At 37.0% G+C, this 27,432-nt stretch overlaps 1 protein-coding gene across 6 annotated transcripts in view; it reads left to right on the top strand.

Annotated features, from left to right (window-relative positions):
• Positions 1 to 27,432, top strand: part of adarb1b (adenosine deaminase RNA specific B1b) — a 177,668-nt gene that overhangs the window by 51,401 nt on the left and 98,835 nt on the right. For all 6 annotated transcript variants that reach the window (XM_067408640.1, XM_067408634.1, XM_067408638.1 and 3 more), the window contains exon 2: positions 7,219 to 7,300. The gene's annotated coding sequence lies outside the window, so the exon portion shown is untranslated. The remainder of the gene's footprint in view (positions 1 to 7,218; positions 7,301 to 27,432) is intronic.

Raw genomic sequence — 27,432 nt, 5'->3', positions numbered from 1 at the left:
TTAGGTTTTCTGCATTCATAAATAAACATCACTTTCACACCACTGATTGCCTCAACATGACAATCCTATCCAAATCTCACTACTCCCATTCTATGGGAAATCCTCATACCTACACATTTTAGCATGCTTCTTTTTAATCAATCCCTTCAGGTCCCTTTAATGACATTGTCTAGTTAAATCAGATTGATGTTTACTTCAATGAGAAACTTGACACATCTTTTTTTTTCAAGACCGCCAATCCTCGATGGTACGTTATTGCTCCCCCTGCTGATTAATGGTTTCAAACTTTTAGTCTGAGCCAATTTGGGTGACGGAGCTGTTACTTGAACCTCCCAAAAATAGAGACCGCATGGAGCGAGATGAATTTTAATCAAGCCCATGCTCAATTATACGCCACGAACGGCCACAACGGCATGAATATAAAATTGCCCTCAGACCCGTAGTTCATCTACTACAACAATCAAAATTGATCTTCCTCATTACTGAAGGTTCAGGCACAGATCAAAGGCTTGATGCTTCTCGAACGGTCATCAACGCTCATTGAATCTGGAGCCATTGTCCCCGCAGCCATGATGTCATCGATTCTCCATTCCATCAGGGAGAAAAAAAGACCAATCCATTAGCGGCATGCAGAGGGGCCATCTCTGTCTGACTGAAATGTAGTTTTGACAGAGCGAGATCCTGTCAGATATCCCCTTGCCACTGTGGCAGCCCAGCTGAAACTGTCCCCCTGGCCCCGGGCCTGCGGCTCAGGGAAAATTGAGTGCACTCCTGCAGAATTCAATATGACATGCTGGAAATAATGGGCTCCTGTCGCACAGATATCCATCAAGACGGACCATGGACCCTTGTAGACATTCAGCTGCAATAAATAATAAATCATGTTTGGACGATATTAATAAGGTCGCTTGAGAGATGGCCATTGATTTGGTGACTGCACAGTTTTCTAGCAGGAGTAGTGCTGACGTGTTTGAGGGATGCTACGGGGGGGAAAAATCTGATTTTCTTTCAGGTCTTATGCCTGGATTCAGACTACACGATATCATTCAGATTTTGGCACAATCTTTTTGACGTAGGGTGTTGTGGGTGTCGGGGATGCAAGAATCGATTGTTTTATCTCATGTAGTGTGTCATAGTGGATGACACCCAGCACCTTGTCTGCAATGCTTCAAAGTCCTGATAGAAAGACTACCATGTTTAATTTTTTTCTGTACTCAATAACTCGCTCCTTCACATCTGTGACATTGACCAATAGGAGCACAGAAGCTCTTCTGTACACAGCTTTCAAACTTGGCGAAACGAAAGAGAGACTATGGTATTGGTGCTACTAGGTGGAATTATGCAGCGGAGGAAAGGTTTGTGGAGCTATACTCCTGCCTTTTATGTTTCATTTGAGCGACTACCACGGCAGAGTCGGGAAGCAACTAGTCTTGCTAATAAAAAATCATTTAGAGAACAGACACAACAGTTAAAACGAGAAGGCGTCTGCTCAATTCAGTGTGAGCCGAACAAGAGTCGCAGCACAGATCAGCAGCAGGAGTCAGATTTCACCTCACTCTCGACTGACAAGACAGTGGCACAAATGTAAAAGCACCTATTTAAGCAAGTTTGTCATTGTACTGTTGTCGTGTTTTTCATTAATAATAATAATAAACCCACCATTCAAGCCGTTGCTGCCCCAGAAATGGGAACATTTCCTCACCGTCTGATCCTTAGAAGCAACATGTGGCCTTGTCCATAACACAAGAATATTTGAGTAAAAATTGTGTAGATATTGTAGATACAAAGATATTGTGTAGTCTAGGGTTGTCACAATACCATAAAAATGTCTTACGATACTATACCAGCTGAAGTATCACGATACCAAGTAGTATCGCGATACCATGCAGTATACAAAATGAACCAAACTTTCATAAAAACATGAAAACAGACCAGATTTTTCTCTGAATACTTCATTAATGACAATGAATAACAGGCTTTTATACCAATCAAATGAATCATTGTAAACAAAATTCAACTGACATTACAATGTAGCATTTATGCATTTACACTTCAATTACAATTGCATAAGTAATGTTATGAGATTAATGTTTCAAATATAAAAATCCGAATATAAAATATAAAAATGTTAGTGGAAAAAAATAGAATAGACCTACTTTTAGATGGTAAAAAATGATAGAATAGGCCTACTTTTAGATGGGAGACTAAAGTCGCCAGTAGGTGACAGCAAGTGTTAATGAATCATTCAACCGATTCGTTCAAAATGGCTGATTCATTCAGGAACGAAGCAAATGACTGTCTTAATGAATGGATTAGTGAGTCAGTGACTCGCCCAATTTGTTCAAAAACAGATTCATATAGAAACGAAACAAAAACAGCGCTCTTGCTCGTGTCACGAACTATCAGGAGCATTTTTGCCAGCCTATCATGAAATATCTAACCCTGACTGGAGAGCAGTTTGTATATTAAAACGTATAATACATTTATAATTATAAAATCATGATTGATATGATTGATAAGAACCGAGTGCAAACCCGCTATAACTTATTGATGAATGGAATTGCATTTGTGTGAATCGTGTTCGCAAAGATGTTTCTAGAAACAAACTATTTAATCTTTTTTCCAGAAGTGGTCAAATGAGCAACAGAAAAACTGTGAGAATTCATTCTTATATAAAGATTTTATGATGTTAATTAAGTGAATTTAAGACCCTTTATCCAGATAAAATGCACTGCAAACAACAACGTGCAAGTGCAACTTTATCTCATTGCAAAATTAACTGAAGCATCAGGAAACAAAAAGGCGCTAATTCTACAGAGCATTTACTACACAGGGTACAGCAGACAGTCAACGGCAGTCTTTTGTAATGTTTTTGCAGGCACGCATGTTCATTTGAAAGACTTGCATTTCATGTCTTCTGAACCCATACAATAACATTTGTTACAAACAGACCAAATTTTAAGCCTTTATTAACAAGTCAGTCAATCAGATTAGTGTGAATAAAGTTAATGTGACAATAGTTGTTCAACCTTAATATTATAAAGTGTCAAGAATACCCAAAAATAACAAAATAGCGACTTAATTCAACAATATCTAGTGAAGGGCGATTTCAAAACAGTGCTTCATGAAGCTTTGAATTTTTATGAATCATTCGTTTCGAATCAGTGGTTCGGAGTGCGTATCAAACTGCCAAAGTCACGTGAACTATTGAAGTTTCAAAACACTTATGACGTAACGAAGCCTCGTTTACTGAAATCATGTGATGATTTTGGCGCTGATTCGTAAAGATTTGAAGCTTCATGAAGCAGTGTTTTGAAATCACCCATCTCTAGATATTGGGAAATAAAGTTGCTATTTTGTTCTTTTTGGCGCACAAAAAGTATTTGTCGTTTTATAATAATAAGGTTGGACCACTGTAGTAACATGAATTGTTTTAAATATGTTTTTAGTAGCTTTCTGGGCATTGGAAAAGGGAGTGTTATTGCTGGTGATGCAGGCCTCACTGAGCCATCGAATTTGATCAAAAATATCTTAATTTGTGTTCTGAAGATGAATGGGTGTGGGTGTGGAATGACTTGAGAGTGACTAATAAATGACATAATTTTAATTTTTGGGTAAACTAACTCTTTAATCTCAACTTTTCCATGTAAGAAAGTCATTTTGGTCTGGGTGAATAATTTTTGGGGAGTCTTTTTGGGTCGATGTATCTTTAAACAGATAATTAGCAGATAGAGGCAAAGTAAAGTTGTTTAAATGCAAATTATCAACAGTGTGTTTATGCTTAATGAGGATGATGATGATTGTGATCTTTTCACAGTGCCACATGAGAGAGTGTGGTAATTGTGTGGGCTGTTTTAGTATGCGGAGGCAGCGATGCTGTGGACCTCCCCGTTTCAGGCGACTGCAGTCTGTGTTTCTGCTGAGTCGGCTGCTCTTCTTTGGCGGTTTAGGACTCATTAGGCCTGTAATGTCTTAATTCTGTCCTCTCTACAAAGCTGTACTGACATCCCTAATATTTTGCCTCCTGAAATGCATCACACAATTGATGCCTGTTGGGTTAATAAGCTAATTGACTGACATCGACCCTTTTTTGCATGGGTACAGTTTAATTTGCTGTCGTTTTAAAAATAAGGGGCTGAAAAACACACCAGCACACTCATAGATCACATCTGGGCTTTTGGTAGCTCTTATTTCATTATTATTTCTGGGAAAGCTGAATTTTTAAAATGACTGCAGCGCTGAGAGTGCATTTTGACTACAGGGTTATTTATATTTTCGGATATTTATTCGGTCAGGCGGGAACTAAATTACACAATCTCATGCATTCCTGTGTAACACCGGAAAATTTGCTGATTCGCTGAATGCTATTAGCAATACATTTTTATATAAATGGACTTTGTATGTTTCCAGAAAATGGCTTTTTTTATTTTATTATTATTTTTTTTTTTTATGAAGCATGCAGAGTATTTCAGGACAAAACCACATTTTGTTGAGCTGATGTGAATGGCAGACACTGTGGTTTTTAGGGCAGACTGACCACATGGGTGAACAGAGTGTCAGTGCCGACCACAGTCAGTGGATCACTCTGTTACTGCGGTCAAATGTCTGAAGAGGGATGCTAACGGTAGTAACTCTGAAAGTGTCTGATAATCATCTATTGCTGCCACATGTTACTTTCAGTGGAGTTGAGATCTATCTAATCTTATCTTTATCTATCAATTGAGCAAATTTAAGAAAATTTAGCAATTTAGCAAATTGAACTAATTTAATTTTGAACAGTCAAATAATTCACTTTGTTTTATGTAATATTTGTTGCTGATTTATTTGTGATATTTGCAAGATCTTGTCTGTCTTCCTTTTTTTTGGCACTCTATCTCTTATTCTTTCTCTTCATCTGTACTGTAACTGTTCCCTGAGGAATAACCTCTAACCTGATTCCCATGTGCAATCTTATCCAGATCCTGAATGAACTCTTGGCCTCCTGCCTACACGTTGTTTCTTTCCTCCACCTGAACGCCCTAAAACAGGTACTGCCCATAACCTGATCCAGCCTTTGTTTTCTGCTCTCTGACTCTCAAAACACATCTATTATTCACTTGCTGACAAGTATTTCGGCAGCAATCCATGTCAGCTGCTAAACCAATTCTTTGCTTCTCTTGGTTTCAACCAGCCTAGACATTGACGTTTTCACAAAAAGTTTGTGGAAAACCAAGTCATTAAGTTAGCTTGTCTGTATTGCATTGAGGCAGCACATTGGTGATGGTTGAGGAGATTCTCCCCTTTCATATGTAAAGTGCTTTGAGTGCCCAATCATAAATGTAAAGAAGAGGGCGGAGCTCATGCTTCAGTTGCTCAACAACAACAAAGCTGGAGAATCTCACGTAGCCAAAATGTCAGAAATTGTCAGTAGAGGTGTTCAGCCTTACATTGTTCGAACCGGAGTCGACACTGATGGACAGACTTCTGATGGAGAAGTTACAACTTTTAGAATGAAACTGGACGTTTCTGAATGGTTGGTAGATAAATTTATGTAGTTGTTGTGGAGTTGATTAAACTCATCGACTAGCATGTGCTGTCATGTTACTCTTTTGTGCCAATTCTACCCTAATTTATGAAGCTGTCTGGCGCAAAATGATTTACGCAAATATATAACACTTTACCAGCTTTGTTCGGCACATTTCCTTCATAACTACAGCATTTTTTTTCACGAACAGAAATGGCGGACTGCTGCGGCTTTCTATGCTAATATGGCAGATTGTCACCAGTCATAGGCGGGGCTTACGTAAGAGCAGGGAGTTTAGAGAGAATGTTTATGATTTATGGATTATTAAAAAAGCAGTGAGTGGATATTTACTATTATAGGCTGGTCATTTACACACTGTGGACACACATCTGTCTTCAAACACCTAATAAAAGTGAATTTTGCAAAATAGATCTCCTTTATTTCAAGAAAAGCACTTTTACGTTATGTTTGTGAAACGGGATATGTTTTCAGTCTCTATACATCTATCTTTCTCTTTCCTGAGCCGCCTAATTGAACTATGTTGTCACTCTCCTTTGGCAGGACATGCTTCCTATTTTTAGACCTCCATTTCAGGGTGGCCGTGTTGTCATCTATTTTGAAACCTCTATTGAGTTTTCTTTCCTTAGCTCTCAGGGCTGTATTTATGATAACAAAGAGGGGTAGTCACTCCTTTTGACAGCCTTTCTTTATACCTCAGATGAAGGGGGTGAACCAATTTTCACTATGAACTACAGTCTGAGGCCCTTAAAAATTGCAGTCTGCTTTGTTGGCATCTCCTGCCAACAAGTCCACAGCCACAACTCAACCTTGACATTTATGCAATGACATCAGTGAGATAAAATTTTAAAAACACGCCCTAGTTAATGCTACTTGAAAGATGCCACCCGCTGTTTGTCATTTTCTAGATTTTACTACAGTATTTATCTTTCAAGTCAACTTGACACTGTTTATATGCAAATACGTTTTTGATATCTGTATGTTATTTTCAGGATAAAGAACAGTTAAAAAAGAGCAGCATTTATTTGAAATGGTTAGCTTTTTGTTTTGTTTTGTTTGTATTTACCCCAAACATGTATATCATGATTTCCACAAAAGATTAATTGGCAAAAACCTTTTTCAACATTGATAATAATAAGAAATGTTTCTAAATCAACATATTAGAATGGTTTCTGAAGGATCATGTGACAGGATTTGCTGTCACAGGGATAAATTACATTTTAAAATCTAATATAATTTAAAAACTGTTCTTTTAAATTGTATTAATATTTCGTTGTATACTTTTTTTTTATGGCATTTTAATGTTATTGCCTTTAATGCCTTTGTGAGCATAAGAGATCTCTTTCAAAAACATAAAAAAAAAAAAAAATCTTAATTCCTAACTTTTGACTGTTAGTTTATATATGGACATGTCTATACAGTTTATGTCTTTATTTTGTGTGTGAAGAATTACTGAAGCTTATTGCAGCTTCCCCAGTTGTATGTGGAAGCAGAGGTGTTTAAACAGTAATTGTTAAGTGTAAATGAAGTATAAAATGTGTGACATCTGGTTAAGGGGAATTTCTCCATTTATGGTGTTAATTTTTCTCACCGAGTCCTCTCAGTTTAGATTTGCTCTTATTTGAATGGTTTAGAATCAGGGTCGGAGAGAGCAGCTTTAGCTGTGGTCTGATGTTTTATTCTCCTTTGTGTTCCAGGAAGAAGTGGAGACTCTCAGCAGGAAGATCTTGTTCAAGGCTGTGTGAGATCGGAGCACCATCCGCTGCTTTATAATCGTGGGTAAGTGAATCTGCAGTGAAACATGCTCACATAGAGATTGTTCACATGTAAAGAAAGAAAGGTGGAGCAATGCTGGTAGGGTGTGCAAAACAAACTGTTACTTTATTCCTATTGCTGATGTGTAAGTTTTCTCCAAGTGCTTAATCAGAACTGTAGGCACTTGTGCTAGGTGATATATCGAAATTGTGACAGTCGCAGTGAATTTAATGCTTTTTGTTTTTGTCCATTGGCACAATCCCTCCTTGTCTTGTGACTTGCAAGTGTGAGCCTGTTTTCGTGTCTGCTGACCTCAGCAGCAAAAAAGTGTTGATAAGTTGGCAGGATTTATTTATTCCCATGAATCTGTCTGTTTTGATGAATTTTAATTCATGAATCATTGGCAACTTGACTTAAAACGTCCTGTTTGCGAAAGTCCCATGTGGCTTTTTTCATAATTAAAGTTTTCTATTTGAATTCATTTTAAAATGTAATTTATTCCTGTGATGCAACGTTGAATTTTCCAGAGCTGTTACTCCAGTCTTCAGTGTCACATGATCCTTCAGAAATCATTCTAATATGCCGATTTGCTGTTTATTATTATCATCGATGTTAAAAACTGCTGTGCTGTTTAATATTTTTGTGGAAACCGTGGCACATTTTCCTCAGGATTCTTTCACTTGAAAGTTCAAATGAATAGTATTTATTCGAAATAGTTTTTATCATTCTTTGTAGTTTTAAGTGTAAAAATTGTCTGTTTTTAATGATTTTCTTTTTCTAATTGGTTGAAATGATGATTTCTCTTTTTGACACAAAGTTTTCTGTTAAGACATTAAAAGGGATACATTTACAATTTTTTAAATGTAATTTTTCAAATATATCACCCAGTCCAAGAGGATGAGCAATGGACAATTCCATTTATTTATCATGGTAATATGACTCATTCTTTTAAGAATTAAAGAGTTGCATTAATTTATTTAACAAAGGAGGTATGAATATAGCCTTAGTGCTAGGTTTCCATGACTTGCCAGCAGAGACATACGGCTGCCTCAGAGATGAAATTACATGGGCCTGGATTCGTTTACCTCTCACTTTTCAGCTCTGATGACGTGTGTCAAGGTCTGTTATTGAGGCCAGATACCATTCAGAGCGTATACACTTTAAGGCTGGGTAACAACACTGATTTAATGATTCAGTTGCGACATCAACAGGCTTGTTTTAGTTATTTTATCATTGCTTGATCGCTCACTGTTGATGCACTTTTTTTTTTTCCCCCTCACATTTGCATATAATTTTGGCTGTTACAGGTTACTGCACAAAGCTAATAAAATGACACAGATGACAGCATACTTCCAGATTTGGAATAAGAAGCATATTAAAAAGCTGCCTGGAAGAAGTTACCTGCTAGGACACAATTTATGTTCAATGAGATGGGCCAATGGTCGTGGCATTTATAGTGGGTTCAATCCTGTAAAACCGATTCACCAGTAGCTGTGTTTCCATCCAAAGTTGCGAATTTACGTTATAATAAAACACCATTTCCATCCACAAAAGTGTAATTTCCTGGGAAACTGGCACAAAAATATCTGTAATAAAAAGGGACATTTCTGCAATCGGGGAAGCTCTTTTTTTTGTACATCATAAATGACTTGTGCCTTAGAGCGTGCAGGCCAAATGCTATAAACACTCATGTTCTCTTGGGACCGGATGCTGGTGTTTTTAAACGCAATCGTGTGAGACACTTCTGGTAGGTAATTATTAGGGCTGTCCTCAACCAAAGATTTTTCTAGTCGACTATTAGTCATTCAAGCGATTAGTCAACTAATCGCAAATGTATATTAATAACCCATATAAATCGTAATGAGCCTATATAAAATACATAGCCTAATCAGTGCTCAAGCACATGCATTAAGCTTGCCAGAGCGCACCGGCAAAAGTAATGATTACAAATGTGTGGTGAAAAAACAGCAAGGAGACCGTCTAATCATTTTAATTTATTGATAATATTTTGTGTTTTCGACTGCAGAGATTAAGTTGACGATGCTGACTTGTCATCTCCGCAGTAGTGGACGTGCCTATATGCATGCTTCATATGAATTACAATAATCAGAGAACATTTGTTCAAGCTTTCTATAGATATATTTCTCGTGTCTGGAAATTGTAAATTTTAATTGTAATGTTTATTCATTTTCTGTAAAGCTGCTTTGAAATGATATGTATTGTGGAAAGCGCTATACAAATAGATGTGAATTGAATTGAATTGAAAGTGGGCAAGTATACATTGAGTTTTGGTTTATTTTTTGACACGCCCAAAGTTCACAGGGCAGAAAGCACATTCTGTTTGTTTTCTTTATTTGACAAAGGCACAACGTTTTCTTATTATTGTGAGTTTACACAAATAAAAGTAGAAGTTTGAAGAAGTTTATTTTTATCTGTTTGACCAAAAATGACAGTATTTTAAGGTGTTTCCGCTGTTGCAAGTGAACGCGCCGGCGCCTCCATGTCATGTAGTAAACGCACTATGCTTCAGCTTCCATGCTCCATGCGAACACTTGGACATTTTGATAACAGATTTTGGCTCAGGCATTTCAGAATGATCAAACCAACATTTGAGATGCTGTGCTATGAAATTGCTCAGTTATTCAATCACATCAACTGTTGAGCCAAAGTCACAGGAGTTTTTTTTTTTTGCATCGAGGGATTTATTTGGTGAAAAGTGTTTCCATCATAGTTTATGCACATTTTTATTGGATAAAATAACAATGCACTTCAATTGACTGCATATGTTTCTTTTTATGTGCAGTTTTAGAATTGTATACACACCTTGGTGTTTCCATCTAGCATTTTTATTATTATTATTATTATTATTATTATTATTATTATTATTATTATTATTATTATTATTTATTTATTTTTTTTAATGCAATATCTGAAAATTCACATAAAAATAGGTCGATGGAAAAATAGCTATGGCTCTGCAGGACAGGATGCATGCTACCAATATTTCGCAAATATTTCCACACATCCACTAAAAGGCTTGGATTAAAGGATCAATCTTGGGATGTTAAGAGTCAATACCGGATTATTCAAAGTAAGAAATCTATGTTTTTACCCAGCGTAATACACTTTCATTAGCAGCATACTTGAAAGCGGTTCAGCCTTTACTGTGTCCTCTCAGGTCTTACATCATTTCTGTGCTATTTTAAGGCGATTAATAGAGCAGGGTCTTTTCGTCCCTTCTGTCAAAGTCAAAACCCGAGCTGATTTTATTATGATCCGCTCTGCATCACACCAAGAATCCTGTCAGATTTGAGGGAGTTCAGAGTGTTCATTCAGGCTGATGGGAATGGCTTTTTCAAAGCTTTGCATTGTTTCTACAGTCTCGGAGCTTGTTGCAGCGGCTTAACAAAACCTTGGGGCTTTGCATGTCCCTGGTGAAAAGCGCCTCTTGTTTTAGAAGTAAGCCATCTAAAGACATGGGTGCCTGGGATCTGGAGCATTCTGTGATTCTGGGCCCTTCGAGGTTTCTTTCATTTGCTTTGAGGAATTAACTGTCTTACAAAACGACAGCCTTAAGACTGCAGTGGGGACTCATGGGAGCAGCAGGGTGGAGAGAGCAGATGAGCACCTGCTCACCGCCGCTCTGCAGGTGATGTGAGAGAGACGCTTTGCAGACAAGCAGAGATCCCTAATCAAGGGCATTCACTCTCTACCACTAAATAAGATTAATGAAACAATCTAATCTCTTTTTCAGTCTCATTCTCACCGTCCCACAATAGAGGTTTGTGGTGTAACCAAAATCGGATGAGTAATTTAACTCACAGCAACAGTATTTGTCACAATATAGTTATTTTCAATGGAAATTCATCTAAAAATGTACTTTTATTAGTTATATGAATAAGTATGCACAATATATTGGTACCATATTATCATGGATATTAGTGATATTTTTTTTTTTCTTTCTAAATCCTATATCAATATGCATCAATATGAACAAACACCACTTTTAAAAGTTTTGTCCTCCTTTGTTTAGTTTACTCCATGTTTCTTCACATTGTTTTTGAATCATCTCTCGTTTAGATCTTAAACCTATGATGTTTCACCATGTGGTCTGCAGTCTTCTCTTGCTCTTCCCACTCTAGGTTGCTCCTTTTACTTTCTATATTTTTCACAGATTACATCCATTCCCCTTGTTACATGTATTATAGAACACAGGAGAAGAAATGAAACCCTGAAGGCAGATATGCGCTTTCAGGTTTGATCTTTTCTGTCATCCATTACTGTAATAAGACCTTGCCTCAGAGTTAGGAGAAGCTGTCTTTGACTGTAAGGGATCTTCAATGACCTTTCAAAATAACAACTGTCCCATGATGTGTAAATGCAGTGTCTAACATACATAAGACACACAGACACTATTCGCCTTGGCTCGTATGGGAAATGTGGGTACTAATCCGACTCATGTTGTTGCCCGATCCCGTTTCGCATCTGATAAAGTTAACTTTTTTGCTCAAGTCTGAGTTTTGTAAAACTTATTTAGCTGTTCTCTGGCTGTTTATTGATCAGAGATGAATATAGTCGCTCCCTGTAGACTTTATTATAAATCTACGCCCTGCTTTACAAAAAGAGCCGTCTTGTTCTCATCTGAGAGCTTCTGGAGGAAGTTCTGCCCAGACTCCCAACAATCCGATACTTGGATCAGAGCCGAACCACTATAGAATGCAACGGTGTGGTTCTGGAAGTTCAAATCCCATCAGTTTTCTTTAATGAGAAAGTCAGTTGGCCTCTCTATAATCTCAAACAGTTTAATATTTTGCAGTATACTTTAAATATATTGTACTTTGTACTTCTAATTCCTAATTCCTAGTCTGGTGAAGCACCAATATTGAAATTTAATTTTCAGTTTGTCCAGAATGTTAAAATGTTTAAATATCTATTCACTATCATATAAAATGACAGAATTTTGACAAAAATCTGTCATTTTATGTTAGTGAATTTAGCTGCCACAACATTATAATAAATTGTTTTATCATAATAGTATTTATAATGCTGTTATTTTTTGCTTCGAATCCAAGGTTTTAATGTGATTCATCTTCATGCTGGTTCAAGGCTTAAAGGTAGGGTAGGCAGTTACAGAGCCGCTAGCAATAGCAAGCTAGCTTTGAAAGCATTAGATCCCACACTCCCTTCACAGTCCCCTCCAAAGCCACGCCTCCTCCAAAACGCATGAACGCGCAGGTCACACACAGCCAGAGCAGATTCAAAAAAGTTTCAGAAGACTCAGCGTTACATTACCTCGTGTTGCAAAGCACATAACATTACAATAATAATGACTGTAAACAACTTAGAGAGCTCTGACTTGTACCACCTGACTGCTGCAGATTCATTTTGGTGTTGACATTAGAAACGCAAAAATCTGAGTCTGAGGACATGAACAGCTCTGGGTAGGACATCACGGGCTGCCATCTCATAATTCTGGTTGTCGTGAACACAGCATAAACTCGTTGGTTTGGGAGGAACTGTAAAAGGCGGTTTCTGTTTGTTTGTGGTGCTCTGTTACTGTCTGTCTACAACTCTGCACCGCCTTAAGGAATGCGCTGATGACGTGTGGTGTCTGCATGAGCAGGGTGCACGGAGGGATGGAAATGCATATACTGACAGGCAGGTAGGGCATTGTATCACATCAGGACCAAAAAATGTTCATCCAGTCATTTGACAATCATTTTTTGGTCCTGAGATGTCCACAGATGATATATGTAGCCTACTTTTTTTTAAAGCGGAACTCCGCAAGATTTGCAAAGCTCCCCCTACAGTTACAGTTTAAATACTCCAAGCGCAGATCTGGACTACAACGACTACAACACTCACCAGCGCAGTAGTTTTGCAAATACAGTACAAGAAAGAGGAGGTGGGTAATTCGCAAATACTGTACACTGGATGGAGGTGGGTAATTTTCGAAATTGTCTTATAAAGTCATAATATATACATTGTTTTTGAATTACCTTAAAGCATTTTGTTACTCTCGCGTGAACGTGAACATGAGGCGAGATTATTGTATTCTGGCGTAGACGTGCCAGAGTGGGTTAGTGCTCCCCTCAAACACACCACTACAAGTCAATTAACCATCCTAAGGACTTAAACTATTTATGAAGGTAAAAAAAGTTACTTAGTTCTGCTTTAATATTTAGACCACTTGTATTTTTGATTGTTATTTTGGTTGAGACTCTCTTCCCATGCAGATAGCAAAGTGTTTATGAAAAAAAAGAAAAAAAAATTACCTACCCTACCTTTAATGCTCTATTGAGGATTTTTTTTAAAAATGCTTATGGAGAAAATGAATGGGAAAAATGCTTTCGGAACCAAGGCCGCTAAAAAAGTGCACTCACTGTTACTGTGTGCCTGTGCAGTCACCCACAGATCCTCTCCATGTCTACCAGTCGCTGACATCAATATTGTTTCTGCCATCCTGGTCGCCGCCTCCTGCTCCACCTCACTATTGATGGATGACCCAGTTGATAAAGAGATGCAGGACTGCAGTGCAGCGTCATGCATTTTACAGTTACAAATGCAGATCTGGGACTTCTGCAGCAGCTAACGAAATTGTAGAGAGATAAATCTCCTTGTGCCTCTGTCCTTTGTTATGTAGAACAGCAATACATCTTTTCACAGTGATATTAAAATCTCTCTTTTATTTCATATGTGGCTAGTGAGGCATTAAATTCTATAATGGTCCAGTTCTTTATATATGTCAGAACTGGCAATGTCGAATAAAGCTTTCATCGATCATTTTCACAGGGTAACTGCTCCTCGCTGTGCGATACAGGTTGAAACTAGAAGGGGGTTGCTGGCCTTTTCAGCCCAAAGTCTACATGGTCTTGTCTCAATCTGAGCAAGCCTTTTTAAATCTTTTTTGTTTCGCTCCGTGCACAGGCTTGAAATAAGGCGATCTGAGTTCCCTCAACACAGTCGTGTTAAAACATTTGTGGTGCACTGCAAGCACACAGCTTAAGTATTTCACAGGATCAGTTTTTCATACTCTTACATTTTTGTTTCAGAGAGATTGCCATTTTCAACAGCAAGAGAAACATGAAAACTGAGCATTTCAGCTGAGAAATTATTGGCTGCATTTTAATAATGTACTATATACTAGTGTTATTTTAATATCATTTAGGAGAGTTGTATTGTAAAATTTCATTCATTTTGTTGTTTTTGTAATTTGTATATTTTAATGTTTATATGTAGTTTCAGTTAAACTAAATGAAAATGAGAAACTAGGCCGCTAACTGAAATAAAATAAGTTTAAGTTTTTTATATTTTATTGTTTGTTTTATTTCAAGCAAGAGAAATGTTTTTAGTTTACCAAATAATAACCTTTCTGTATACAATTATGAGTATACAATATGTAATTTACTATATTATTATTATTATTACATTAATAATAATAAAAAAAAAAATACAGAGTAGGAACCAATTGATTACAGAAAGCTTTGAGCTGAGATTTGAGTCTACTTAGTGACACTCAAACTCCATTCTAGGTTCTTTTGAACCCATTTTCATTGGCATAGATGTACAAACTGGGTGGCCAATATTTATCTGAAACACAAATTTATTTATTCGGCTGAACCACAACCACGCTGACATCCTGCTGGAAATATGACCAGTACGATAATGAGGGAATTAAATTATGCCTTTTTCCTTTAGCATCATTTGTTTTCATTATGGGTGTGACAAATATGAGGTCTCTGGGTTCAGTCGTGGTCCTGTGGGAGTGGGGACGTGGAGTGTGAGTTCATTATTGAATTTTCTGTCAATATAAATAAATGCAGTGAAATCTAAGGGCATCTGCCATCCTATCATCTCCCATAACACAAATCAGAGCTGAAGCCCTGGGGGTTTGGAGCTGTCCTGATAATGCTCCACCTCTGCTTCTGCAGACTTGTCAATAGTGCCAATTATGTAGAAGTGTGAGATTTTTGTCATGTGGACCGGGCAGTGTAAGGAAAACCCAATACATGTCCCATCTGGCATGATTTTAATCTAAAGTTTTTGACCTTTGCCTGAAAGTCCTCTATTTGTTATTTAAGGCCTTTGACTGAGCTTCTATAAATCTCTAGATGTATCTCATATCAAAAAAGTGTGGATTTTGGAAAAGAGGCTTGTTGAATCAGATGCTGTAATAACCATTTTTTCCGTTTGGCTAAGAAGTTGCACACTGTCAATGATATTGCAGATCTTTACCCGGGGACTCGGCTTCTGCAGAGCGTTGTCTTATCTGGAATATTCAGTGCAGATGTGTTTGACGACATGAACATTATCATTTTCTGAGGCAGCAGTTGAACGGTGGTGCTATCTGATCAGGATGTGTCGGAGGAGCTGAATCTGTGTGCTGCTGGATCCAGAGCTCTTCACTAGCTGTTTCCATGCAAATTTATTTTATGTGAAAAATTAGGATATCACAAAAACATTATCCCAATAAATTAGAAAATCATCACTTCTGGGGAAATGGCAATGGAAATAGAAGTTGTATCCACTGGGAAATCCACTGTGGCTCTTTTATTGAATGTAGTAAATTAGTTGTGGTTTAGAATTATTCAGTCACATAACTTGAGGCAAAGTCACATGACTTTATGGTGTACATTTCGGAATTTCTTCAGTAAATGTGTTTCCATTACAGTTATTATTAATGATATTTACATTTACAAAAATGTTGGGGGGCCAGTGCAAATTTTATGTTTAAAATTCATACTTTTATTCAGCAAAAATGCATTAAATTGATCAAGTGACATTTAAAGACATTCATAATATTACAAAGTATTTGTTTAAAATGAATGCTGTTCTTTTCTATTCATCAAAGAATCCTGAAAAAAGGATCACGGTTACCGCGAAACCTAAGCCCACTTTAAGGTTAAGATGACACAATGCTTGCTATTATCTATTATTAACTTAAAAGGGATAGTGATATGTTATGACATAACCCTTGAAGAGTGCTTTCCCTTTGAGTGTATGTTGGAGGAAGATACTGTGTGCATGTAATGATAGCAGTGTGCACTTGTGCATAAATTAGTTGTTTATTCTTTGAAAAAGCAAACCTTTTACTTTGAAATGTGAAACATTAAACACTTTTCTTAGACCAGACACACACAAACTCCCTCTCCTGTTATGAGTGTTGCAATTTTCTTTTCTTTCTTTTTTAACAAAATAGCATGGGTTCATTATAACAGCCTTTTATTGGTTTTCAGCAATAACATGAAAAGGATTATCGGCTTCTTAGTTTTGGCTAGAGCTGCACAATTCTAGATATATTTAGAATCGGCTTCAACCAGAGATCACGATTTTGAACAGACGACTTAACAAAGTAATGTAATTTACTAGAGGTTCTGACAAAATGTTATTGCTGCAGTCTATTTAAAATGTTAAATTAATCTGAATGAAATTATTTTTAAAACAGTTTGAATGAATGATTCATTGACTCACTCAAAGACTTGTTTCATTACTGGATGAATCAGTGTTTTTGAATGAATCTCTTTTGAATGAAAGTTTTAGTTAGCCTACTTGTAGCCACCTGGTGGCATAACAATGTAACCGATACAATCTTTATTTGAAGAAAAAAAAACAAAAAAAAACGAAGTCAATACTTTTGACAACACTAACCTATACATCTTTTACCAATCTTTTAACAAGCTCTAGCATTGGCCAGAATTTTAATATTGGTGCATCACTTGAAAATGCTGGATTTCATTGTGCTTTTTGTTTTGGGCCAGTAAGCAACCACACAAAATTCCTTAGCTTGGAGCCTGTGAGTGAGGCAAGCAAAATCTAGTTTGCCCTCTTTTGCTTTCCCCTCTCATATAATAATAATAATGAGGCATTCAATTTGAAATGCCTATTTGGAAAAACTTGAAGAACTTCCTATTAATGCTACAAAGCAGCAGTTATTGTCATTCGAATGTAGATTTTGCCTTTTGCTTTTAGGAAAGCAGCTCAGGTGCAACATGCCGGTTGGCCAGTGCATATCCGTTGGTTTCACATCTGTGCACTAAATGAAATCACCACACTCTTTGTTTGATTGAGTCATGGGGCACATATGTGTGTGCTGGTATGGGGCTAGCAAAGGGCTGAGAGCTGTTTAGACTGCCCTCTGACCCATAATGCCTTCAGCCTGTAAATCAGCCCTTTCCTGGCTGCTGGGCAGACTATACGTGGCATTAAACATCAAAGCCACAGGTCCGCAGAAGTCGTTTCCACTAAGCTGAGAAAAAACCCCGGCCGTGTCTCATAAGGGCCTGAAGATGTGCACTCAAAAGGATGCTGGGGTTCGGCTCTTGATTATGTAAATCAAAACCCTCCTTCTACTAAATCAACTTTGATTCGAACCATATTTTAGCTTGGGAAATCAGAATAACTTTCAAGCTAGGGGACCACTTCAAAATTATATAAAATAATGAAAAATACAGTTAAATACAATTAATTTTTAAAAAATGAAAATTTTTCCCCCCACATTCCATTTGACATTTTGCCATCTGGCAAAATATAAATTTCAGACTGTCTGTACAGGTACATTATTTATGCTTCTGAACTGTCTAACTGCTAAAAAATTTGATTTGTCCAAAACTTACAATTCAGTTTGATTTCTCGCTGGCTTTCTCCTGCTATTTGCTGTCCAACTATCATGCCTGTTTTTCAGGTAGGATCACGGAAAATGACTTTTTCTGGTCCTTTGTGACTTTTTCTTTTTCTTTTCTAAAGGTCATTTTTGCCCTTATCACAGCAATAATTGCCCGAGGCCACCATCTCCCTAAAGGCCAGAGATATGTTGGTGGCTTTATTTTTGATGACTTGAATTGAGGTGATGTGGTGCGATTGTATGTTACAAGGATGAGCAAAAATGTGGCATCCAAGAAAGAAGCAATAAGAGTGAGCAATAAAGAAATAATTTAATTATGAGATAAATGACTCCTGTTAGAACCTACAAGAAAAAAATAAACCGTTTAAAGGTCTCCATAGTTTCAAGATTCAGCACAACATCAGTATTTATGATTTTGTTTGGCTGTTGAGGAGTTGTAGTTTTATCACCTTGGAATATTTCTTTTATTATTTTATTTCTTTGGGTGTTTACCCTCCATATCAGCCATTTTGTTTTTTATTTTGCATTATTTATTAATGATGATGATGATGATAATAATAAATAAATATATATATATATATATATATATATATATATATATATATATATATATATATATATATATATATATATATATATATATATATATATATATATATCTTCATTTTATTTTATTTACCCTCTACTTTAGCTATCAGACTTTCATGCATGCAGAGACACTTTATGAAGTTAGATATCTCTGAATAGCCCTAAATTAACTTCTCTTCCCTTAAATCAGCCGTGCAAATGAACAGCTGTTTCGTTCACGCCATTGCTGTGCAGAATCAAATCAGATTGTTAATGCTCACGCTTGCTTGTTTGTAATCAGTAACTCCTCTTTAAGCTGAATAGCAATGCATTTTCAGAGCAGGGTCACTGCCACAGTGATTTCATCAGGCAGTGAGATTAGATGTTGGAGGAAGCATAAATACAGGTTCACTAGATTAATGCTGCTGATGTAATGAGAGCAGAAGTTTCATGTTTCTGTGTCTCCACAGTCTGGGTCCTCTCTGCACCTGCAACCTTTAGGGATTCAGCAGTCTGGAGATGCGACAAAGGAGGGCAGAGCAAGGGGCTTGATTTTGTAGTTATTGCGGATATTTATGATTTTCTTATTTAAATGTTGTTTTTGTACAAAAATTTGGCTAGTGCTAGATAAATTACCAATACTTATGGGTCAGCGATATACCGGTAGATGCAATTAACCGGGTAGAAATTTGTCAACCTGTAGAGATTTTGAACTATTGTCTATCACAGTTAAACCATTTAAACCATTGAAATGCAACTCATTTCACTATATGCGCGCGCTATCTGAGAAACTTTCTGAGTGCTGTCTGAGAGAGGCGCACACATATAAAGCAGCTGCTCATAGAGAGCGAGTACTGATTGGAGTTCTTTTTGCCACCTAATTGGGCTTCAACGTTAAAGGAACACTCCACTTTTTTGAAAATATGCTAATTTCCCAACTCTCCTAGAGTTAAACAGTTGAGTTTTACCGTTTTCTAATCCATTCAGCCAATCTCCAGGTCTGGCGGTACCACTTTTAGCATAGCTTAGCATAGTTCATTGAATCTGATGAAACCAATAGCATCTCGCTCAAAAATGACCAAAGAGTTTGAATATTTTTCCTATTTAAAACTTGACTCTTCTGTACTTACATCGTGTACTAAGACCAATGGAAAATTAAAAGTTGTGATTTTCTAGGCCGATATGGCTAGGAACTGCACCTGTTGCACCCATGGTACGGCAGCAAAGCTCCTTGATTATTACGCCGGAATGAGAGTATAGTTCCTAGCCATATCGGAAAAAGTGGAGTGTTCCTTTAAACATACATACTTGTGTGTCAAAATGCCCGTCTTCGCAAGTATCCTCATAAACAGTCATTTGTGTCTTCTAGTGAATGTGAACAGTTGAGAAAGAAAACACGTGTAAGGGACTGTTCACACAACACATTTTTCTATTCCAATGTGCTACTTTTCCATTGTTTTTCTATGTAAACATGCAGTAGATGGACGTACATAACCGATGCACTTGCGACTTCTGCTGCGTCCCACACATGACACGGCATTCTAAAAACACGGCGCTCAATTTAAAATCAAGATTTAAAAAGCACGCGTTTTTGTTTGTTTGTTTTTTTCCCCCATTCAACTGCCCACATCTTCATGTGCAGTTCTATGTAAACAAGTCCCATGCATTTGGACTTAAAGTGCCTAATAAATCTGTTGTCATCGGTGTCATTAATGTTAGTCAAAAAAATAAAAACCCTTCAATGCTCTTGACTGAGTAACTTTTGTCTCACTTTAATAAGAATAAATGTATATTTAATTTACACAGTGAAGATATGCAGTTTTTTTTTTTTATTCATTTGATTACTTTATACAACTTATTCAGGCTAGTGTTTCTTGTTTCTAGTGCTTGAAGTTTTTCAGGTAGTTGTATTTATTTGTTCTGTAGAAGTTTGTTGTCCTATTCTTTGTTCTTATTTGATCACTGACTGTTTATTTGTCTTCAGTAAGCTGGAATAAGCTAGTATTTTTTTTTGTTTTTTTTTGTGACATTGAAATTGGTGACAAGAATTGTTAAATTTCAATAGTATCAAAAACTGATATAGTGTGAACTTTATTTAAAGCAAAAATAACTATATTGTGATATATATTGGTATTGTGAAATAAGACCAAAATCTTATATCACAATATGAGTAATTTTATGTTGTCTATTTGGTAGCTCTACACACACGAGTTCTTTGAAATTATTGGTTTATCTCTATTGATAATAGTTCTATCTCAGAATGAGCCTCAGGTCATGAAAGCAGCATTTGTCATAAGAATAAAGCTGTACTGTGAAGTTCAGCACATGTTGATCTTTGCAGGAGCTCTAATCCTGATAGTGTTGCTGTGAGGTGCATTTGGATTGGACTCTTCTCTTGTGTGCCTGATGGCCTGATTCCATCATAGCTGTGGGCCATATGGCTCAGTCATGTTTTCCGTCTGTGCAGCGCGTGATAGTTTCCACCATCGTGACTGCACCAACCCTGTCCATCATATATTGATCATAGTGCAGACAATGAGTCTGTGAAACCCAGACAGATCACATGCGACACGGCGGACAGGGAAATTAGAGTGACAGTGTCATCTTGCATAATAGTAGCATTATCTTACCCCAGCATGCTGTTCATTTAGACCGCTGTCCGTGTCTCAGCTGCTTGTGTGAAGTTAAGAAGCTCAGATAGGTAGTCCAGCTCGATTTCTAGCTCGTAGTGTTGGAATTTGATCAGACGTTGAAAGATGAATGAGGACATTACAGGTCTAATAGTGCTTTTGTCATTCAGTTTAGCTCATATAGAGAGACCCACCTGGAATCTCTTCCACAGATTCTACACAGAATTTTAACGCCTGTAATTTGCCAAGTTTTACACATTCTCATTGTTCATTTGAATATTAAGTATTTTGGCTAATTTGATTTATATTTAGTAAAATATCTAGCTGACTCGACGCCAGTTAAGTTTGTTAATTTTTTACATTTGAATGACGGTCTGGCAGAAGCTAGATATTTTGCTTCATAACATATGGATTTTTTTTTTTTTTTTTTACACAAACCCATTGCTTTGCTTCAGAAGTCCTTTCAAGAAGGTTAACCCCCCGGAGCCGCATGGAGTATGTTTATAATGGATGGATGTGTATGGAGACACTTTCTTCAGCTCATACTCGTTTGGTAACACCATTATAAAGCTCGGATGCGTCAGTATATTAATATTTCTCCGGTTGTGTTCATCAGAAAGAAGAAAGTCATATACACCTAGGATGGCTTGAGGGTGATAAAAGCTAAGGATAATTTTCATGTGAAAGTGAGCTAATCCTTTAAAGGCCTTTTAAAGGTAAAATTCACTTTTGCCTGGTGTTTGGACATAAATGTGTGTTGGCAGTGTGTGTACACAACCACCCTATAGTGATAAAAATCAACGTACTCCTTTTTTTTTTTTAATCCCCATAAATCATAAGCAGTGTCTCAGAACAAGCCGTTTCCAGGTCCCTGGCAGTGTGAGGTCGCAAAAGCCACAGGCCCTGCCCACAGTGTTGACTGACACTTAAGTTTGAACATAGACCCACCCTGAGCGAGTTTACAGAGAGTCCGCCATTGCTGCACTGATGAGAATGTCTCCCAAGCGTTTTAGGTGTTCTGTAGCTGGATGGATTCTTCCACATACCTCTCTTCATTTACTCCCTAAATCTGAGCTGCTGAAATCGAGGTGGATTAACTTGGTTTTCCAGGAAAATGCTCCCTCAGTTCTGCTGAAATTCGTGTATGTCTGTGTGAATTATTTCACACCGGACTGCTTTGTGAACAAATATCAATACAAAGGGAAAAATACAAAACGGAGACTCTGCTAAAAATGTGCTACTCAAGGATATACAAGTAAAAACTGTTCGTGATCCAGCTTACAGTCTCCAGAGTGACACTAAATACAGCAGTAATGAAGATGAGAACACTTTATTACAGTTCATCTGAGCTTATTTATGGGTATAAAGTTTATTAAGCACCACCGAAAGGCATAAGGTATAATTTATATATTTAAGGTCTAAGGTATATATTTGTTTACTGTTAGTTGTAACGAGTGTTTCTGTGTAACTGTTAATTCGCAATGTTTGTTGGTGATAATACAAGGGAAAGAGAGAGAGAGTTTATGGATAATATTTTAATGCACACTCATTGCATGCTCATTTGCATTTAAAGGGCCCACACTGAAACGGCTCGTTTTTGCTCAACCACTAAAAGTAGCAATTTTAACATGCTATAAAAAATTATCTGTGGGGTATTTTGAGCTAAAACTTCACATACACACTCAGGTGACCTATTATGCCCTATTTTACATCTTGTTAAATTAGTCTCTGATAGGTCACCTTTAAAGCAAAATTTGTGTATGTTTAAAGGGTTAGTTCACACAAACATGAATGTCATGGTTCATAATTTAAGGTCTCATTATGACCATAGTTACACAAAAAGTGCCTTTTTGAAGCTTTCTTGAAGCATTGAATGCTTTTTGTGCTCCATAGACGAAAGAAAATGTATGGTTTGAGGGTGAGTAAGTGATTTTCATTTTCGTGTGAACTATTGCTTTAAGAGCTGCAGTCCAGTACAGCAGCAGCGCTTCAGCTGTATTAATCAGCGTGTCTTACTCACTGAATTAGGGGAACAGAATGCAGATGTTTCTCAAGCCAGGGAGGATCAGGGCCAATCTGAGCATGAACCAGACAGGTGTATCTCTTACAGCACAAAATCAGCTCATTGACTCTCTCTTTTAGTAGCACTATTTGGGCTAAACTACTTTTCCCCCAGGAGATTAGGTACATTTAAGGTGCACGGATGTACTTTGCAATTTTAATCCCATCCAAATCAAACACGTCTGTTTCCTTGCTCAACCTCGGTAAAAATTACAGCACAAATTACCTAACTCTTATCCTGTCCTGATAGGAATGTTTTTGTTTGCTTTGTATATATTTTTGCAAGTTTCTCATTTATTTTGACCTTCCTCATGCACTATAACTAAAACTGAATTTCTCGCTGTTCCTGGTGCACCTTCATTATAGATGTAGACCAAGTTTTGCCAACTTTAAAGGTAAAATATAAATTTATTAAATAAATAAATAATGCTGGATTGACATCCTAAAGCTCATTCTAGGGTAGAGTTATTAGAAATGAACAATACATGGTAAATAAATGTTTTAGTTAATTATCAACTATTAAAAGAATAAATGTTTATTTATTAATAAATTAATGAGTGAATGAATAATGTTTTATTTACCTACTTACTGTTTTATCCATTTATTTATGTCATTTTGTTAAAAAATGGTATTTAAATATTAATGTTTTCATCTTTTTCGTCTAATTGTTATGTTACACACACACAAATTGATTGAAAGGATTACCGGTTTATCTCTAATGGAAATTTTGCTTAATTTCCTGTCATATATTGTTTATTTCAAACAATTCTATCTTAATATGCTTCATAACTTTGCTGCCTGGTGCATCATCATAATAGTTTTAGACCAACTTTCTGGCTAAAATAATTTCTGTTCAAGTTCTGCATTTGAAATCAGCATCAGATACGATCCTATTATAATTTCTTCTCTTAATTATATACAGAGTTATTTGCATGCATCCAGAGTGCATGACCTTTCCGTAACGCCACACTCAGGCAATTATAATAACTACAGATCTCAATCCCATCCAAATCAGTACATGAAATCGCAGAATTTTTGTGTTAAATATAGTTCAGATGTTGTTTGGCAAACTAATCTCACCCGTATAGTGCTATTCTCTAATAGTATTCCTTTAAATGTGCAATATGTAATATTTTCTGTCCGCTAGAGGTCGCTAGAGGCCTATTCAAAACAAAGGCGTAGCTTGATGACGCCAAGTTTGAGCGCAGAATCTTGGGACGTGTTTTCTTCACCTCACAGCTGGTGAAAATAATCGGGATAGGACTCAGGAAGAAATCATGTTCATGGATGCGATTATTAACGTTAATGAGGCAGAGCTGGACCGAGTGAACCGTGAGCAGCAGAACTTTTATTATGCCACAGTCGCCAGCGCTGCTTCCGCTTTTCCGGTCATGAGTATGAGGTAACACAGCTCTGTTTATCATATTAGATACATTTCAGTGTGTGTTGAAAATTATGTTATAACTCTGTGCATTCACTCAGTAGCTGCTGTGAGACACTTGTTTGAGACACACTGCAGTGAACTAGATCGAGTATAGAATATCGTATTAAATGCTGGATGGCTTGTGTTGATAAATGGCATGCAATTCATTTTAAAATGTATTGTATGGTGGAGAAAATTCTGTATCACTGTTTCTAAAAATAAAGCTGCATCTGATTATGCTATGTTAGCTACTTCACAAAATAGTGTTTTTCTCTGAGGCATGGTGAAGCATGGTATATTCTCAAAGAAATCAAGAAAATTAGATGCAAACAATATGACTAAACGTGTTGAGTAATATAACAATAATTAGTTTTCTGTCTATAAATGTAACAAAACAGTTGTTCCCTTGTCTAGTAAAACATGTAATATATCAAAGCGTCTTTGGTGTTTCCACAGTTTCTACAAAATAAAACCGGAAACCGAATGTAATGCGGATATGACACAATTGACAGGCAACTCCTCACATGTCCCGGAGCCTTGGTAAAAATAGCAATTTTCTCACGATTTACAAATAGTTGCCAACTTTCTAGGTATTGTAAGTACTCAAGTGAACACAATATGTAACACTGGCCTAGGGGTTTTTGGATATTTTACTGCAAAAATCGTACATATTGCATCTTTAAGCTGATTTTACATTGCTGTTTTATCTTATCTCTCAGAGAGCCGCAGGAAAATGTCCCAGAGGGCTGAGATCTGGAAATGTAGAGACAGGTTGATTTAATGCGTCTCATGCTGCCTTACAGAGACTGGAAATGGAAGACGCTGTCACTATAGCTGAACATCATCATTTCTGTATCACTCTATCTGTCTTGCCCTCCTCCTCTTTGCAGTGACTTTGGTTTAAATGTTACTGCATAGAGCACATTAATACAACATTACCCTCTATGGATTAGAGACTGCATGGTTGGAAAGACATTTATTTCCCCCCCGACTCCCCCTTTTTGGATCAATGCAACCAATTTTGAAAGTCTGCCACACGTCTCTGTAGAAAGTCAGCCAGCGTGCTGTTCTGTTTGATATGTTGTATGGTTGTCCTCCAGTGGCAAATTCTCTGAACATAGAGTCAGAACCGAATGAGTCCTGAGGGGAGCACTCGTTTACAAGTAAGCAAGTAACCTGTTTTGGAAACTGATAAGTGTCTGGATACTTTTTTGGGTCCGCTGAAAGATCCTGTATAATTCGCTTTTCCCCTTCTTCTAAATCAGTCTCTGGTTGAAACATATGTAGCTGAATTAATCCAATATTTCCACACGCCATTGTGCAGCGTTTTACAGTATTAGTTAACTGAGTAGGTCAGGTATTCTGAGCTGGTGTGATCGAGTGGAGGCGGAGACTAATTTGCATATCCCACGTATACTAAATGAAGCAAGGGTGTAGAGTTGCATGCAAGCTATTTTAAGGAATGAAGAAATTTTCACAGGAATTTAAATTTTTTTTTTTTTTAGATATGTTATTTTGCTGCTCAAATTGATTTTTAAGGGAAAAAATTGACTATGGGGGACTTTAACATTGTATAACAAAACAAGTGGTTTTTACTTTAAGAAAGATATCGAAAGCTTAATCAAAAGCTTGAGTACATAAATGGTATGCCTCATTCTATTCCCTATAAAGTAGATTATTTATCATGCATCTTTGCAGAAATTCATGACTCAATATAAAGGATAGTCATAAGAGTTTGACACAACCTTATCCCTATCTTTAAGTAAAAAATGGAAAACAAAATAATAAATCCTGTAATTGTTAAAGTGCTATAGCCTTATGAGACAACAATAGCCTTGCTAGTGTACTGACTACTGAACTAGGGAGCCGATTGAAACAGGCTCTGTTTACACCTGGTATTAAGATGCATTTTGGTCGATCGGATCACAAGTAGACGACACTAAATACAGGTGTAATCAGGGTCCAAAACGTTTTGAGCTTATCCACTTTCGACCACTTCCAGAGGTAGTCAAACGCATTCAGCCGTATTGCTTTCGTAGTGGAAACACTCATGTGATCAAATGTGTTTCGAACAGCCACTAAACACCACCTACTCTCCGCCTACTGACCTAACGTGTAAACATTATGGGAAGTGCGCTAGCGAGACGGGATTTAAACTTTGTCGGCTGAAGACACAAGTTTGGTTTGAAGACGAAAAATGTACCAAGCACAATGTTCTCTCACCATTCCAAATTTCTAACACCCTCACAGTGTTCGGTTGGTCTTGCAGCTGTTAGTGCAGAAACAAAAGCTGCTGCTCTCCACATGTTTGTTCATCGTCTCAGTGCACGTTCATTAGGGCTGGGCGACATAGCTAAAAAAATGTATCACGATATAATGTTTCATATTGTTCGGTATCGATAATTATTGAAAAAAATTTACCACCACCAGTTAGTGAAACAATGTCATCGATAAATGCGTTGTTTTCATCGCTAAATTTCTTTCAAAAGCTGGTTTGCTCAACTTTGAACGATAACATAAACATTAGTGTTTATATATGAACTGTAAAGTTTTTTTTATCTCAGTACTTCTGTGATAATTTGAATATTTGTAACAGAAATAAAGATACTGTGTTGTTGAAAACACTGTGCAGCTGTTAATACCTACATGACAACTGCTCTCTCAAGATGAACTTTGAAGTAGATAAACTTTAAGACGTAAGGAAACCATGAAACTGCCACGCTGACAAGCTGATGTCCTTTTTTATTCACAATCTCCTCGTCGCCGGCAGGTACAGCACTCATTTTCATGTGTTTGTGTGTTCTGATTTTACGTGGCGATTACGTCACTGAACTCCACACCAACTTATTTGCGT

This window comes from Chanodichthys erythropterus, chromosome 14 (assembly GCF_024489055.1).
Source record: "Chanodichthys erythropterus isolate Z2021 chromosome 14, ASM2448905v1, whole genome shotgun sequence".
Classification (NCBI taxonomy): Eukaryota; Metazoa; Chordata; class Actinopteri; order Cypriniformes; family Xenocyprididae; genus Chanodichthys; species Chanodichthys erythropterus.
Note: the sequence above shows the minus strand (reverse complement) of the source record. Positions and strands in the feature narration are given on the sequence as shown.